We start from the raw sequence: 6,000 nt of genomic DNA, 5'->3' as shown, positions 1-6,000 counted from the left end.
TGCCTCCTGGAGAATGGAATAATTTCAGGGGTTCTTGAGACAACATTTTTGACTCACTCTAATCAATAGGTTGGCAATTTGGAATCGTTTCTTGTACTATTTCACTGTGATATTTGTACATGTTTAGCGATCTTCTAGGTCTAGGATATAAACCTAGGAAGCAGCAGTAGCCTAGGCTATGGAACCATATTCAACTGTAATAATATGGAACCATATTCAATTGTAATAATTTCATTCTAAATTGTTGTTTGTTTAGCAGTGCTTACCATTATTGCACCATACATAATGTAATATTGGGTGCCCGATGCTTTATTGTTGTGAAGCAACCTTCTTTATTGGGAAAGAGCACAATGATTATTCAAACGTCTGGAAGTCTATTGACTCGCCCAAACAACGAACAGAGTCCACTGTTGGAAAGTTATAGCTCCTTCAATATGTGAAAAGGCGGGGGAGATGTTTGAGGTGGGAAGTATAGCTGTCTCGAGAGCCTCCGTCACCGATAATTAGCGATCAATCACGAATTAGTTTAAAAGCTTGAGAAGAACACCGAGAGCACTATTAGATTGCAAAGATTCACTGCTCTTCGATAATTACTTGTTTTTTTAGAGGAATGGAACCGCATCAGCCTCTTTGGTGGCCTATCACTCCATAAATCAAGTGGAAATTTAAGGCAACAAACACATTATCCTACAGTGAATGAGACGTAGGTAGACCTATGGAAAACTGTTGCTTGCAAATGGAGTAAGGGCTTAATAAAAACGTTCTAGTCCTACTGCAACTAGTTCATTAATTCACGAGGATCCTTTTTTTTTAATTATTTTTTTTAAACAAGTATTATTTATTTTCTGATAATTAAGACCCGCCTGAAAGACATCTGTACAAAAACCCTAAGTCAATATCCTTAATGTACGATCAGTACTTCATACTTCAGCTGCCGGAGCTTCATTTAATGGATAGTGTCGTATGAGAAAATGCACTGGAATTAGAAAAGGTCTGTAGCCACCAAAACCTATTCACTACATTGTCCAAATAATATGGCATCTCCAACATATATTGTGAGGAAAAGCAAGATAAACGCAGCGCATGGACAACTAGCAGGTCATGGTAGATTGGATATACAAGCTACTATGACATTTGGCTCTTGTCATTATAAAGTGTGTGACATGATGGATAATCAACACAAAGTTACCTACTACATTTGAATTCATACATATGATAGTACCATTTTGTATATTGTCCCGGCGATAAGTGAACAAAAATATTAATCCTTTCATAAAAGCATGAAAATTGGTACAGGCCTGAATGAATACCGTTGCCATGACTCTATCTCAGTCACACCTTCTCAAAATCATTATTTGGGGTGTAGGCCAATGCGATAATCAACTTACAACATTTTCCTTTTTTTAAATATTGGTCAATGAATGGGCATAGTGTATTGTTGTGGAAGTTCCATAAAAACAACACTCATCCTGTATCCTGTCCAATACAAATGAGGTTTCAGGCAATAATAGAAGATAAACTGTGATGCATTTAATTGGGTCCCTCAGACATCCGTGAGGAATTCGTGTGGTTTAGAGCTTGGCATAAAACAAAAGGCTAACCAAATTAAGCAACATCAAACTAATGAGAGACTGGAATATAGCAATCACTGAGGATAGCTTAGGGAATAATACAGACAGCACAAACCAGCGGGGATAAGAGTTTCTTCAAAGTTGACATCTGCCCACGTAAACATTGGTATTACCAGAAACATGCAAAAATGTAGTTCTTCAGAGGCAGCGCAGGCCTACTCTTCCAGGCTGAGTTTGTGGAGATTAGAGTGTGCAGTAGTCTGGTAGGTCCCTGTAATTGGTTGTCAATGATGCCAAAGCCCGCAGCTACCTAAACTACCTCAGCTACCTCAACTACCTCAGCTACCTCAACTACCTCAGCTACCTCAGCTACCTCAGCCACAGAAAACAACTTGTCGGTGAGTTCACTACAGAGGCATTGAGTGGAGTTTTCCTTATTCAACATTGCGCAACTTTGTTTTTTTTAACCTTACTTCAACCCTTAACCCTAAAATGAACCAATCACATTTATTGCCTGAATTTAACTAATCCCATTTGTTTCTGCCCTCAAAACAGATGTGCCCTCAGAACAAAACGGAATAAGGAAAACTCCAATCGGCAATAGAGGCTGGACATTGACAATGATGTGAGACAGACGTACCACACTCACACAGGTTTGGGGGTCGACTGCCCTTTATCTGCATGCTAGACAGCGTTTTCAACTCAGGTCTCCTTCTGGCTCCAGGCAGGTGGCAGCTGGGTGAAGGTGGTGGTGGTGTTTGTGTTGGTGGACTGGAAGCTCTATTTGAAGGAGCTCAGGGAAGCTTGTTAGTTAACAGGCACAGTTGTAGCAGACCTTGACCAACTCCCATCTCCAAGGTGACCAGCCAAGGGGCAGGAGTCTACAATAAATCAAGTAGGCGAAACAAAAAGAGAAGCACAGCAAAGCAAGTTAAATCTTGCAACACTAAAAATACACCATTTCTAATAAAAAGTCACTGCAAACTCAAAATAATTCATAGACACACACAATAATTGCTGGTCTTCAATTCGGGGGGGAATGTACTACTGTAGATGGGGAATAGATGAAAAGGTATAGCCTGAACAACACTTTTGTTTTCACAAGAAGATTACTCAGACTGAACTGTACATTTACGTTGAATATCTACATAAGTATATCTAACTGAACCTTGAGATCAGTTTCTTCAATATTTTTGTTGTTGTTGTTGACCTAGTTGTAGATACAGTGCCTTGCGAAAGTATTCGGCCCCCTTGAACTTTGCGACCTTTTGCCACATTTCAGGCTTCAAACATAAAGATATAAAACTGTATTTTTTTGTGAAGAATCAACAACAAGTGGGACACAATCATGAAGTGGAACGACATTTATTGGATATTTCAAACTTTTTTAACAAATCAAAAACTGAAAAATTGGGCGTGCAAAATTATTCAGCCCCCTTAAGTTAATACTTTGTAGCGCCACCTTTTGCTGCGATTACAGCTGTAAGTCGCTTGGGGTATGTCTCTATCAGTTTTGCACATCAAGAGACTGAAATGTTTTCCAATTCCTCCTTGCAAAACAGCTCGAGCTCAGTGAGGTTGGATGGAGAGCATTTGTGAACAGCAGTTTTCAGTTCTTTCCACAGATTCTCGATTGGATTCAGGTCTGGACTTTGACTTGGCCATTCTAACACCTGGATATGTTTATTTTTGAACCATTCCATTGTAGATTTTGCTTTATGTTTTGGATCATTGTCTTGTTGGAAGACAAATCTCCATCCCAGTCTCAGGTCTTTTGCAGACTCCATCAGGTTTTCTTCCAGAATGGTCCTGTATTTGGCTCCATCCATCTTCCCATCAATTTTAACCATCTTCCCTGTCCCTGCTGAAGAAAAGCAGGCCCAAACCATGATGCTGCCACCACCATGTTTGACAGTGGGGATGGTGTGTTCAGCTGTGTTGCTTTTACGCCAAACATAACGTTTTGCATTGTTGCCAAAAAGTTCAATTTTGGTTTCATCTGACCAGAGCACCTTCTTCCACATGTTTGGTGTTTCTCCCAGGTGGCTTGTGGCAAACTTTAAATGGCACTTTTAATGGATATCTTTAAGAAATGGCTTCTTCTTGCCACTCTTCCATAAAGGCCAGATTTGTGCAATATACGACTGATTGTTGTCCTATGGACAGAGTCTCCCACCTCAGCTGTAGATCTCTGCAGTTCATCCAGAGTGATCATGGGCCTCTTGGCTGCATCTCTGATCAGTCTTCTCCTTGTATGAGCTGAAAGTATAGAGGTACGGCCAGGTCTTGGTAGATTTGCAGTGGTCTGATACTCCTTCCATTTCAATTTATCGCTTGCACAGTGCTCTTTGGGATGTTTCAAGCTTGGGAAATCTTTTTGTATCCAAATCCGGCTTTAAACTTCTTCACAACTGTATCTCGGACCTGCCTGGTGTGTTCCTTGTTCTTCATGATGCTCTCTGCGCTTTTAACGGACCTCTGAGACTATCACAGTGCAGGTGCATTTATACAGAGACTTGATTACACACAGGTGGGTTGTATTTATCATCATTAGTCATTTAGGTCAACATTGGATCATTCAGAGATCCTCACTGAACTTCTGGAGAGAGTTTGCTGCACTGAAGGTAAAGGGGCTGAATAATTTTGCACGCCCAATTTTTCAGTTTTTCATTTGTTAAAAAAGTTTGAAATATCCAATAAATGTCGTTCCACTTCATGATTGTGTCCCACTTACATACAGTTTTATATCTTTATGTTTAAAGCCTGAAATGTGGCAAAAGGTCTCAAAGTTCAAGGGGGCCGAATACTTTCGCAAGGCACTGTAGGTTTTCAACAAAGTTGTATATTCAGCAAAAAAAAAAAAAAATCATGCATCAATATGCATTTAAAATTCTGTCTGTCTGTCTGTCTGTCTGTCTGTCTGTCTGTCTGTCTGTCTGTCTGTCTGTCTGTCTGTCTGTCTGTCTGTCTGTCTGTCTGTCTGTCTGTCTGTCTGTCTTTCTTTCTGTCTTTCTTTCTTTCTGTCTGTCTGTCTCTCTGTAAGATTTAACGTAAACTTGTTTGTTTTTAGACGGTTGCAGAGTTTTTCTGCACTGCAGTAGTAGATGAGGCTTTTCTGAGTGGAGATTTTAGCCCTAGGAAATAAAAAGTCTGTTTACATCCAAGTGGGTCAATGCTTCACTTCTCTCATTTCCCAGTCTACTTTAGGTATTTTAGTAGAAGGCAATCATAGCACAGACAAGAAATCCAACTAATACATTTAATTTGGCCTCCAAATTTCAGGTCTGTTGGGGATGGGGGAGGACACATTACAGGAGAGTCCAGGCTAAATCAGGACAAGAGTGGCAGAGATCGAATATCCCCAGCTCGGATAAACCCGTTGGCCAGGATTTTTAAGCTGCTGCTGGTGCTGAGACAGTTTCTGAAACCAGAGCCCCAAAGCCCCAGGTGTATTTATACGCTGGAGTAAATAGGGGTGAGCAGGCCACCAAATATAATTACAAGTCTGTGCAACAATAACTCAACGTCAGAGGTCTCTTTGGGTTTCCTTTTGGGGTATAATTATACATAGATAAGTACTCAACGAGCGAGAAAGATGCTATTGATGGAAGGATGCTGTTTCTTTCCCAAAATATTCAAGAAGATGATTGATACACAATTGACTCTCATTCAAGTTTTATGCACATAATCAGAGGTATGATTTGGCTGTCAAATTTGTAGTCATCATAGAGTATGCCAGTATGAGGAAATTACGTGTACTGCGAGCATGCAGGGACCAACTGGCAAGTGTCTTCACTGACATTTTCAACCTCTTCCTGTCCGAGTCTGTAATACCAACATGTTTTAAGCAGATCACCATAGTCCCTGTGCCCAAGAACACTAAGGTAGCCAGCCTAAATGACTACCGACCCGTAGCGCTCACATCTATAGCTATAACGTGCTTTGAAAGGCTGGTCATGGCTCACATCAACACCATTATCCCAGAAATCCTAGACCCACCCCAATTTGCATACCGCCCTAACAGATCCACAGATGACGCAATCTCTATTGCACTCCACACTGCCCTTTCACACCTGGACAAAAGGAACACCTATGTGAGAATGCTGTTCATTGACTGCAGCTCAGCATTCAACACCATAGTACCCTCAAAGCTCATCAATAAGCTAAGGACCCTGGGACTAAACACCTCCCTCTGCAACTGGATCCTGGACTTCCTGATGGGCCGCCCCCAGGTGCTAAGGGTAGGTAACAACACATCCGCCACACTGATCCTCAACACGGGGGCCCCTCAAGGGTGCATGCTCAGACCCCTCCTGTACTCCCTGTTCACTTATGACTGCATGGCTCCAACACCATCATTAAGTTTGCCAATGACAACAGCGGTAGGCCTGATCACCGACAATGACGAGACAGCCTATAGGGAGGAGGT

This window comes from Oncorhynchus mykiss, chromosome 27, assembly GCF_013265735.2.
Source record: "Oncorhynchus mykiss isolate Arlee chromosome 27, USDA_OmykA_1.1, whole genome shotgun sequence".
In the NCBI taxonomy this organism is placed as follows: domain Eukaryota; kingdom Metazoa; phylum Chordata; class Actinopteri; order Salmoniformes; family Salmonidae; genus Oncorhynchus; species Oncorhynchus mykiss.
This window is presented reverse-complemented; position numbering follows the sequence as displayed.